The sequence below is a fragment of the Phoxinus phoxinus genome (assembly GCF_949152265.1).
Source record: "Phoxinus phoxinus genome assembly, chromosome: 8".
Classification (NCBI taxonomy): Eukaryota; Metazoa; Chordata; class Actinopteri; order Cypriniformes; family Leuciscidae; genus Phoxinus; species Phoxinus phoxinus.
This window is the reverse complement of record NC_136883.1, coordinates 20,089,949-20,102,240: the sequence shown is the minus strand read 5'-3', so window position 1 is coordinate 20,102,240 and position 12,292 is coordinate 20,089,949. Positions and strand designations below refer to the sequence as shown.

The window sequence follows — 12,292 nt, the reverse complement described above, 5'->3', positions numbered from 1 at the left end:
GATAAATAAATAGTTATTATTTGAAAATAATATAAATTTGACAGGGCCCCCTGCTGGCCCAGTAGACCCGTGCGTTAATCCGTGCCTGCCTATCTAACATTAATAAAAATGGTCAGAACGTCGTCTCGCAGTTGCCGAATGTCGTGCAACAACGTTGCTCCAGCCCTGTCGTGTCTTATTCTATGTTGTTAGTAACATAACAAGTACAACTTGTTACAATGTTGTGAGCACGTAAGTTACGTTAAGTTACAGAGCTGAGGACGTAGACAGCGACGTTGCCATAGCAGAAATGCAACCACACAGACGTAAATGTGTTTGCTGGATAGCTGGTGAAGTGGATTTACTTACTGTAGAATTAAAGAAAGTTATCTTGAGCGGTGTATTGTTTAAAGCAGATGTCTTAATAAATGTCAGTAGACGGGGAAGATTTTAAAACGAGCCGTCCATTCATAAATACGTAAGATCGCAGTGAAAATACAAACCGGAAGACAACAACGAACGAGCACAGCGCTAAAAAGGGGCGGGGCTACATAAGGTCTCGTGCATGTTTATTACATGTTAAATAAGTTAATAATGATAACAAGGCTGTGTTTATTGTGGTGATTTGTACAGAGGCTTCATGGGTTTGCACTTAACAAGCCTAAACAGACAATGAGAGAGAGATCGACTGAGCGCGTGTGATTACCTGCGTCATGTCTTTGAGGTAAAAATGTTTAGTGAAAAGGCTGCCTTGTCTAAGGAAAGCGAAATATTTGTAGTCCTTTTAACGTTTACGGGTATTTACCATGAATGGCGTCAGCTGCAGCTCTGTTCAAGCTCTGTTAATCTATGCCATTTTGGTAACTTAGTATCTAGATAAGTGAAGCATCAGCTTGTGTTACCCATGAGACGCATTGCTGGTCAGCAAGACGAAGACGATGATACTGGTGGAATATCAGCAGAAAGCCTCTTGTCCAGTCAGATTCGAGGATCGGAACTAACTGGTATACATATAAAAAAAAGCCCAACGAGCTTATTGTCAGGTTTATGTTATGTTATGTTGACCCCCTTTTTTTTAAACATTATCTTCTGTTTACTTCACTTCCAGTTTCAACGCTGTTTAGTTTCGGTTAGTTACTGAATATGTCCTTGTTTTTGCATGCTGACCACATCGTAACACTTATTTATAAAGCAACAAATAAATTAAAATAAATGGCGATCATACTGCATATCGCGCTATTGAGCCACTTAAAATTACTGCAAAGGAAATTCCTTCACAGTGACAGCCCTATTTTTAGGTCCATCAAAGTGCATCCATCCATGATAAAAGTGCCCCACGCGGCTCTGGGGGGATAATAAAGGCCTTCTGAAGTGAATCGAAGCATTTGTGTAAGAAAAATATCCATATTTAAAACTTTATCGACTAAATAACTAGCTTCCGGCAGACTGCCTATGCAAGTCGACTTACGCCAAAATATACACTTAAGTCACTTAGGTCATATACACTTAGGTATACACCAGGATGGCTTGAGGGTGAGTAAATCATGGGCTAATTTTCCTTTTTGGGTGAACTATCACTTTAAGGATGCCATCAATTTCAAACCAATTCGAGCACGATTCAGACCCTGACAATGTTAACAAACAAGAGGATCGTTCAGAATGAATTTCAAGCACAGACTTTGCAAGCACGGATTTTAGGATGTTTCAGAGTGGTATGCTTTTTTGTAATTTTCTGAAAGATTATTCACCATTTGGTTATCCACCATTTGTTCATATTTGTCAGAAAACTGGCAACAGTAATCAAATTACAAAAATCATGGATAATTATCTTAAGAGGCGGTGAACAGTCTTACAAAAGCGAGAGCTTACAAACGGTAAACATTATATCAATACTGTAATGTTAGTTAGCAGGCTAGCGGAGGCAAAGCTTTGCCCTTTGTTTACATCATAGCAACTACATAAAACTTATAATTGGAACTGTTAATAGAAAACACAACTACAAATAATAAGACATACAAGTTGTGATTCATAAACAACCATAAGTGGAAACTGCTCCATCATTCAGGAGAAGCTTTGGTGCGTAGCTGGCATTGTACTCTCTTAGGTACTGGGAGCTTTCCTCTATAAAACGTGCAGCACACAGACAACGCTTAGGGTTATAATGTTCAGGAACAGTGTTAAAAATACATTTTAAGTACTCTAAGTTTGTCCCCCTCAGGACAAGGTGGAAAAAACAGCGACAACACCCTTCATCTTCCCTAGAGCAGCTCAACCAGGCCTCGCCCCCTTTTTTGCATATTTCGTGGGCGGAGATTATTTAAATGAGTAACATTGTGACTTCAAAAGATCTGGAAAAAATGCATTGTAGTCCAAATGAGCTGTTCTTTGTAGTTCTTGAAAAGTGGATTCTATTAAATAAAATATCTCCCTTTGGAGTTTACTTTGAGCTTTGTAATCTTGAAGATATTTTTTTATGCTCAAACAGCAACATTACACACTAACTTAAAGGGGTCATGACATGAGAAACCAAATTTGCCTTGATCTTTTGGTATATAAGAGGTCTTTGTACCATTAAAACGTCCTGCAAGTTTCATAGCTTAAGAATTCCTCCCCATTATAAACGAATCATTTATTTAATCAAGCTCTAAATACAGCTCGTTCTGGATCCATGGTAAGAAGTGACGTCACGGTACAAAGTGACGTACCAGCGTTTGCATATAGACCGCCTCCAGCACAAGACAACTACGCTTAAAGCGCAAGACAACTACGCTCATCTCGTATCGTCGTCGCGCCCGCGCGCTGCGCGCCTCACAAGTGTTCAGTCGACGGACAGCGAGTGGGTCTGTGTACAGGGAAATTACGATGCCACGCAGATGTGCTGTTCCTGGCTGTGGACAAACAACATCTTTGAATACGCTGCGAAAGATCCAGTCGTCAGGGAAAAATGGATGCACTTTATTTTTTGCGGACGTCTCAGTCACGGCAGTGTTAGTTTAAGCGTTTGTTCATTTGAAGGATGACTGTTTTGAGAACAAATCCCAAAATGATGCTGGCTTTGCCAGAAAACTATTGCTCAAAGATAAGTCCGTGCCGACTATTCTGGGCTCAACAACGACGACGCAAACTGTAAGTAATGTATTTAAAACTTTAAACTACTTTTTAAATACGCCGAATCCGCAAATGTTCTGGCTGGGGGCGTTAATAATTGATGCATAGGCACTGACGTTAGCCAATCATAGCAGTGGGTGTTAACACTGAACTCTTAAAGGGGAAACACCCCCAAAACAGACTGTTTGAATCAGAGGATGAGAAACAGGGTGGGAAAGGTCATAAATCACTACATTTTAAAAGTTTTTTGTAAAAAAAACTATAGTAATACTATAATTGCACCTAAGGGAACATAATAATCAAATTAAAAAACCCATGTCATGACCCCTTTAAGTTGAAAAAGTGAAAAAGCATAATTGGACCCCTTTAAAAGTGGTCTATTTGACTTTATAAAGTAATTTAATGACTTTGTGTGAGGAATAAGCCCTACAGAGAGTGAAATTATGCATAAACAAATAACTATTTTCAATGAAACATTCCCAAAATGGGTCTAAATTAAATTAATTCACAAATCAAATTGAACTCACAGACTCACTCATCCACAGGTCAACAGCTGGTTATCAATGAATAATGGCTTAAATTTATTTCTTCTCTTCACACTAAGCTATCAAATAACCGCAGAACACTCAAACTGTTAATAATTAATCACTTTTATGGTGCTTTTGCATCCTTTTTTGAAGCTTGAAGCTCTCTGTTTAGTGTCACTGCATGGAAAGGTTTGGAATGACAGACAGAGTGAACAAATGATTTTCATTTTTGGCTGAACTATTCGTTTATTGTAATATCCTAATTTGCTTGCAAAATACAACCCATTTGATAATACAAATTTCATTTCCATTAAAATGACCTGTCTGACAAAAACAGACTTGATAGATATAGCGATATAAGAACATATTGCAGTCTAATGATATAATAGAGTTGTACAGTTATCATACAGTTCAGTTGATGTAATGAAATTATGAAATTGATTTTAATATCACTTCTTTATGGTCCTTGTAATGGGAGTCTAGCAATGTGAAAAGCTGTCAGATCCACACCACATCTGGAGACATGACCCAGAAGCTTGTATCTTTCTTGTGTAAACACAGGGGGAAAAAGACCTACAGGTCCTCTGCGCTTGTCAATTTCGTCCCTGCTGTGAATATAGGTTCGTAGTACGGATTCTTTTAAGTTTAAAGTCTTGTTTGCGCTGAATATTTGCACTTGGTGGGATAGAAAATCAAATCAAAATGGACTTGATGTAGCCTACTTTCCTAATGTGCATTTCTGGTCTTATTTGAAATGATTCTGTTATTCTAAAGGGGAAAAAAGATTTGTTATCAGTTCTTTTTATTTGTCAACCACTTATTATAGTGAAACACTTCTCATTGTCCAATCAATTTTTCTGACAAATGGTGACAAATGTAATTTCATGTTGACATTATGAACAGGATTATGAAATTGTATGTTTTATGGGTATATCCATATGCCACAGAGATTATTATCATAGCTGCCAACTTTTGAGTTTAGCTTGGAGTGAGATTGGGGGGGGGGGGGGGGGGGGGAATGGGAGAAAAAAAAGGGAGAAAATTTCTCCCACATTTCTGTGTGTGGGAGAAAAAAAAACTTGCATCACAATAAGTTATGATTGTCAAAACATTTGGTAACTTATTTTTATTAAGTTTACTGACAACATGTTACAATGTTTAGCTGCATGGTTACAATTACTGGCCGGTTACTGTATTTATTATTGCTTGACATCTTGATTCAATATCGATTCATTTTGATAATTATTAGTTACAGTAGATACATGTTAACAAATAAATCACTAATGCTGAAAACATAGAGAGCCCTATTTTTTTATTAAAGGTTAAAAATAACAACTTAAATAAAATATAATGCGTTCTTTATTATAACAACTTTATAATATTTTAATGATATAAGTAAAAATATATGTAGCCTAATATAGTGGACATATTTAACAAAACTCTCTAGCTAATTTTTCCAGCCTATAAATGGTCATTAAATTGCTTTCCTGATGTAAATGTAACTTATGTGACATTGTTCTAGCCGACCTGTTTTGCAGTCCATTTACATTTAACATTTACCTGTTTTATTGACTTCTTACCGCGGTTGAAAAACACTGATTGATCCGAGGCATACATTTCGGTAAGTTCGGGTTTATTTACTAATATCTCTCAGCTGAGCTCAGATTCTCATCACCAGTCGTCGCGGTTTTCCGATTTTCCCCGCCGTCTTGAGAAGGTCCTCACTGCAGAACATGAAATCCACTGGGAGGAGTTGGATCCAGATCCAACTCCTCCCACTATATATACTTCGCCCCCACGCCCCAGCCCCACCACCAGATGAACCAGCATATCGGTGATCAGTTTGCTCTCATCAATGTAAGTCTACATTTTGATTACTAATATAGTCGAGATAGATTAATAATTTAGTGTGCGTCTTTAAGTAATGATCACACTTAAATATATGTTAAAGTTTTGACAGTGTCCATACTTTTTGATAACACCAAGACATGTTTAACTAGTCCGCTAAACTGGCATCCATTAATGGTAAGTTAGGTCGTTTGTAGCGTTAACGTTAGCACGCACGTGTGGTGGCCTATCTATTTAGCTAAACTAATTAGCTTTGGATAATACTATTGGTATGTTCATATGTTTATAGCTAGGGTAAGCTAACATGTGTGTTGTCTGTCAGGTAGCTATCTAGTTAGCCAGGTTAGCCACGCTACCCACTAGCCAGGTTAGGCAAACACTGCACTCCAGGTATGCATTGTTAGTTGTTGCCATGGAGTGTTTTACTTTCAATGATGAATTAAAACTTTAAAAAAAATAATGAACATTTAAATATTTGCTTTCTTTGCTAACCCACAGGATATGGAGGTCGAGGAAGAAAGGGGGAACTTTTTTAAATAATATGTGAAGACACCCACCCAGACTTCTGCAGCGAGTTCTGCCAGATCTGTGCTGACCTGAAAGGATGAATAGTTAATTGCGAATGTCCGGTGGTTTCCCTGTAATGTTTGTGTCATTTCTGCGTGTGCTCCCAATGTAGTTTCCTTATGTTTTGCCTTCAAAGTTTCCCTACTGTTTTCAAAATGTCTGTTTTACCTAGTGTGTTAATAAACGTGTTTTTTTTCCTATTTAATTGTGCTGGTAATGAATTGTTCATGCATGTTATGTAAATTAAGTCAGATTCCCTTGTGAAGTCATTTATAAGTTTAAAATTAGTGCTGCTATAATTTAGTCACTTACAGTTGCATAATCAGTGGAAAAGCACACATATTTTCTACATGAATTTAAACTTGATTTAATATTACTCAAAAGTAGACGCGCCTACTTATTAATATTATAATATTCGATTTAATATTTGAAATCAAAGTGCATGTGGACTACTGGGGTAAAATATCAGCCAATCAAAGAATACATTTCTTTTTAAGAGATATTTATTCTTGCATGTAACAAGGAACTACATGCTTTTCAGGGAAGATGAAATGTAAGAATTTTTAATCAATCTTTTTGTTTTGGATTATTAAACGCTTATTAATTTTATTGGATAATTAAACGCTTTTTCCAAATGAAAAAAAAAAAATCACATTCACACAATGTACAAACTACAATGTTTGTAACTTTTTAAACTTCATTAAATAAGATTTGTTTTCAGCAAGTTTGTTTTTCTGTCAAAAGTCAAATCATCTTAATTTTTATAGCGCTTTTAACAGTGTTGTTTCAAAGCAGCTTTACAGAGATAAACTTATAATTTAAGGAAATGGAGATGGTTTTGGCTTTATAGCGGTTCTTTAATACAATTATTTTCCAGCTAAAGTTAGTTTTAAATGATTCGCTTCCGTCGCAACGATCATTTGTTATTAAATTAGGTTCTTAAATTAGACGACACCATTCTTTCTCTCTACACAGACTTTAAACGCGAACCTGTGAGAAACGCTAGGAACCTGTCGACCAATCAGAATGCAGTGGGAGGAAATCCAACTCCGCCCCTCGGATCTGGATCCAACTCCGCCCATCGGATCTGGATCTAACTCCGCCCCTTGGATCTGAATCCAACTCCGCCCTTGGATCTTGTACTGCATTGAGGTGCTACTGGCCGTCTTTCTTGTATCTCTTCTTCTGTTACTAAGTTCGGGGTGCAGCGCATAGGGTTCAGTGACGCTCATCAGCGCCATCTATGGTCGGGGAGTTTTTGTTTTTTTTTTTTGCGTGAGAAATGTGATGTGTGGCGTGAGTGCGTGTGAAAACAGGCAAAACCGTGTGTCACACGGCGAAAGCGTGAGAGTTGGCAGCTCTGTATTATTGATCGAACATCAGCATTAGCCTGAATAATTCGCTATTTTTGTGCCAGAAAAAGACATTTGGTAGACGAACAGCTGTGGATTAGTTCTGCCCTATGTTTGACGATTAGTTGTGTCTAGACTAGGGGGCGACAAAGAGCCGTGTTTTCATTAACATCCCAAATTCTGTCTCCATTCATGCTTCCTTTTGGCTCCAGTTCATTTTCTTTCTGTTTTCTCCTATGGTTTTCTCCATCTCTCTCACTCACACACCCATTTTCTGTTGTAACACAGGGAAAAATAGTCTGGAAGGCAATTTAGCTGGGAGGCGAGACAAATTAGTGGCTATTTGTGGGATTACATGACACATCCCCTGTTTCCTGAGTGATACAGAAATCATAATAAAAGCTTTGGAAATAGTGCGGAGGCTAAATTAAGCGAGCAGAGCTCTCAGCTATCGGCTCTAAACGAATCAGAAATGATAATCATATTCTACGAGGACTCAAACGAGAGAGAATGTAAAAGATCACTAACTATACACAAGACTTACGGGAAGTCCAGATGGTGAGTTTCAAATATTGTGTAGATTATTAGGGTATCATTGCATTTTTTGCTCATGCAAGTTGTGAATGACACATATGCAGTATGATATAATGATATATTTTGTTTTCTTAAGAAAATGTGGGGGGTGTTTTTGCCTGTGCAAATGGTCCAAATATATTCTAGGTGGTTGCTAGGGTGTTGTTTAGTGTTTTCTGTGGTTTTCACTGTTCTGCGTGTTTTTTAGGTGGATGGCGCTGAAAAATGGTAGCTAGAGGTTTTGAGTTGGTTTTTATATTGTTGATAGTTGGCTGCTACGGTGTTCTAGGTGGTTGTTAGGATGTTACTATGTGGTTGCTAGGAGTGTTCTGAATGGTTGGTATGGCATCCGTGTTATTTTAGTATAATATACAAAATAATATTATTTTAGAATTTATTGTATAATAGTATAATTTGTATAGTGTTTATACAATTATTATTGTATAGTGTTTATTGTATAGTGTATAGTTTTTATAAATACTTTGAATTATTTTTTATTTTTTTTGTAGCCTAATTTTGTTGTTATTTTATTTTATATTTTATTTATTTGTTTAAAAAATATTACTATTTACTAATTCATTTTTTACTTAAGTTTATTTCCAGTTAGGATCTTAGTACTTCAACTGAAACTTATTGAAGTCATTTGCCAATGCAACATTTCATTTAGTTTTTAATCTAATATTAGCTAGTATTTTACCTTATTTCAACTCTATTTTAATGGACATTTAACATTTAAAATGTTTTTTAATAGTTTTATTTATTATAAACTATATATTGTATTATATTATTTTAAATAATTGAATATATAGGCTGTTCCAGGTTGTTCTGGGTTATTAGTGGTCACCTAGAGTGTTTTGGGTGGTTGCTATGTAGTTACTAGGGCGATGTGATTGCTAATGCATTCTGAATGTTTTTTCTTCTTCCAGTTGATATGGTCTTCTTGAGGGTTGAAGTGTACCACAGAGTCTACCAGAATCAACCGTATGTAGCCCCGCCCCTTTTCAGCGCTGCACTCGTTGTGTTCCGTCTGCCGGTTTGTATTTCCACAACATGAAGGTACGATATTACGGATTTTAAGAATGAACTGCTCAATTTAAAATCTTCCCAGTCTACTGACATTTGTTATGACATCCGCTTCAAACATTACAATGCTCATGACAACTTTCGTTAACTCTACAATAAGTAAATCCACTTCACCAGCTAATTACTCTTCGACAGCGATGTCATTCAAATATATAGAGCTACCGGAAAAACAGAAGTTCAAACTCAAAGTTCTAAAGATGGCTGCATGCTTGTTTCTCTGGTGCATACGGTCTATAGCGTTTCTAGGGTGTACTAGATAATTGCTAGTATGAGTATTCTAGGATTTCTACAGTGTGATTTGTGATTACTAAATGGTTGCATAGAGTGTTCTGGGTTGCTAGGGCATTGCTAGGTGGTTGCTAGTGGATTATAGGCGATTGATCCTCCTTCAGTGTGCGTCTGCTATTTTTTTCACCTGTTTTATGGTTCAGCAAATGAAAATCTGATCAGTAAAGTATAGGGGTGTAACAATATATCATGTCACAATATATCGCATTCGCAGTACAAAAATCCAACAATATGTATCATGATAGTTCACCCAAAATAAAATGTCAAATTCAAGTTTTCAGAGTTTTAGTGTCAGTACTACATTAAACTGCTATATATGTTTAATATAATGTATAATAATGCAATGGGGGGATATTTTTGGGTTATTTTTGAGTTCTTATGTTACCAGTAAAAAGTGGCCTACATTATTTTAAATATATCTAGTCAGTGACAGAGTGCAAGCATATTCTGTATTTTCAGCTTCAGAATCATGAATATTTTTATTCTGGCATCACCATTGTCCTGTGCATTGGGTTTCCAGCACCAAGTCCAAGCCTATTCATTTACACATCCAATGTAATGCCAAATTTAGCATTTTAATCAACAGTATATTTTTTGTTAGCCTTTTACTACCGTATATGTCTTGGAGTATCGCAATAATATCATATCGTAAGTTCAGTATCATGATATATTGAATCGTGACATTAGGGTATCGTTACACCCCTAGAGTAAAGTGGCCGCACACTCTCCTCAACAACAAGATTTGAGCAATAATTTAGCCGATGTCTGGAGCACAAAAACTGCGGGACGGCACACGCTCAACTTTAATATGTTAAATGTTAGAGGTTTGTACAAATCCCCAAGAGCACCAACACTAGTGATGCTTACCTTAGAAAACATGACAAGTTAAAGGATGAATGAAATGGACTGAATGAGAGAAAGAGTGCAAGATGTTGAGTGCAGGTTTAATAGCTGCAAGTCAATCTTAGATTCTGTTACACACACACACACACACACACACACACACACACACACACACACACACACACACACACACACACACACACACACACACACACACACACACACACACACACACACACACACACACACACACACACACACACACACACACACACAACCCGCCTTCCTGTTGTGCGTCTCATCCCTTCCCATCCTCCTCTCTCTCTCTCTCTCTCTCTCTCGTGTCACGTGTGCAGGTCTGTGAATCGCAGCAGCGGCTTTGTGCGTTTCTTTCTGTGTGAGCGAGAGAGAGGCTCAGGGCTGCACTCCTCTAAGGGCTTCTCGTACTCTCTCTCAGCACACATTCACACACGCACACGCGTTCATCCAGACAGGGGGCTTTCACCATCCCAGACACACCGTCTGCTGCCCAGCGGAGCACTGCGACTTCCGTCTGGGAGAGCCTGGCGGAGAGGAGGGGATTTTTGCCCAGGATCCTTCCGTGATTTGCAACAGCATGCGCCCGCCGTGCCAGACTTCATTCCAAGGTTGAGTCGAGCGCAGCCGCTGCAGCAGGCGACGAGGGAGGAATGGATCGCGGAGAGAGCAGAACGTGGAACTGAGGGCTTTTCCGATGTCAGAGGATGCTCTGTGCTTCACGGCAGGACGTTTAAGAGTTCGGTGGACGCTCCTGTGCTGTAGTGGATGGATTTTACGCGCTGTCGGAGAGGGTACGTATGTCTACTTCACTAAGTTAAGCTGTTGCATCTTGAACCTTAAAATGCACTTGAACGGATCATGCATTTGCTTGCTGCATCGTGTGTGCACGCATCCGTGGATCACTTTTTAACATTCTGTCATTAGACTTTGTGCGTTGTTCTGGGAAGAGGGGGCGGGGGTACGTCCGATGCTTTCAGCCCGTTGTTGCTATCAGCGCATTTCTCTCTGATCAACATCTGGTGGCATGTTCCCGCAGGCAGAGAGGGATGATTGAAGCACTCGCTGGATTATCATCGAGAGAGCTTTCAAATTCCCGCAGCTCTGATATGTTGCGTTTCTCGGCTAAAGCTTGCACTGAGGGCATGCATGGCGCTCAGCGTTTGTTTAATGCATGCATGCATGGATGCATGCATGCATGCCGGGACAGAAGCACTGATGTGAAGTGATATCCAGCATGTTCTCGGTCAAGGGGCATCAAAGTCAGCCGCGCTCATGATTTTAAGGTTTAAAGAGCGTATGTGGACAGGGATCTGTGCATGCCGAGGTTTAGCGGGGTAATGACTGAATGTGAGATGAGCAACGGATTGTAATTGTGTTAGTGGGTGGGGCTCTTTCTCACTCTCTCGCTGTCTCTCGTCCCTCTCTCTCTCTCTATCTTAAATATGCATCAGGAGGGGCTGAGGTTGTCAGAGGAGTGTCTGTATGTGAGGTATGGGGTCAGAGCCCTGCGTCTACATCGGATCGATAATCCATGTCTTTTGCATCTCAAGCTCACCGCCGGCCACACATGAGATCGTCTTTCCTCGGGAGAGAGAAAGCGAGAGTAGCTAATGAGCTGCCTGTCTTTATGAAGCATTCCACAACACGCTGTCAAGCGCAATGATTTGGAGCAGCTACATAATACATGAACTAAACTAATAAATGACAGAAAAAATAAATGATAAATAAATGCACAATCTGGAATTTGCCGGCGACCCGAGTCATTTTCACTTTATAGTTCCGTTCCTTTGGATAGTGAGATCAGTTTTCTGAAACCCATTTTCCACACGTGGATCTGCAGTTGGTTTGAGGTTTGGTTGTTGTGAATAGCACAGTTTGCAATTCACATGAGTTTGTATTCTAACTTGTGGAACTGGAAAGTAAAATGTTAGTGCTCAGAGTTTGCTCTTTCATAATTCAGAACTGAAAAAACCTTGTTAAACGGCTTAGATTAAATAAAAACAGATGCAAATGAGCATATAGAGCTATAAAATGAATGTCGATAGCAGCTCAGATCATTTGTTGAGAACTTGTTGAGTCAACAAT

At 38.6% G+C, this 12,292-nt stretch overlaps 1 protein-coding gene across 2 annotated transcripts in view; it reads left to right on the top strand.

Annotated features, from left to right (window-relative positions):
- Positions 1-10,549: 10,549 nt before the first annotated feature.
- The window catches only part of unc13c (unc-13 homolog C (C. elegans)), a 196,376-nt gene continuing 194,633 nt past the window's right edge, over positions 10,550-12,292 (top strand). For both annotated transcript variants that reach the window (XM_079620744.1, XM_079620743.1), the window contains exon 1: positions 10,550-10,998. The gene's annotated coding sequence lies outside the window, so the exon portion shown is untranslated. The remainder of the gene's footprint in view (positions 10,999-12,292) is intronic.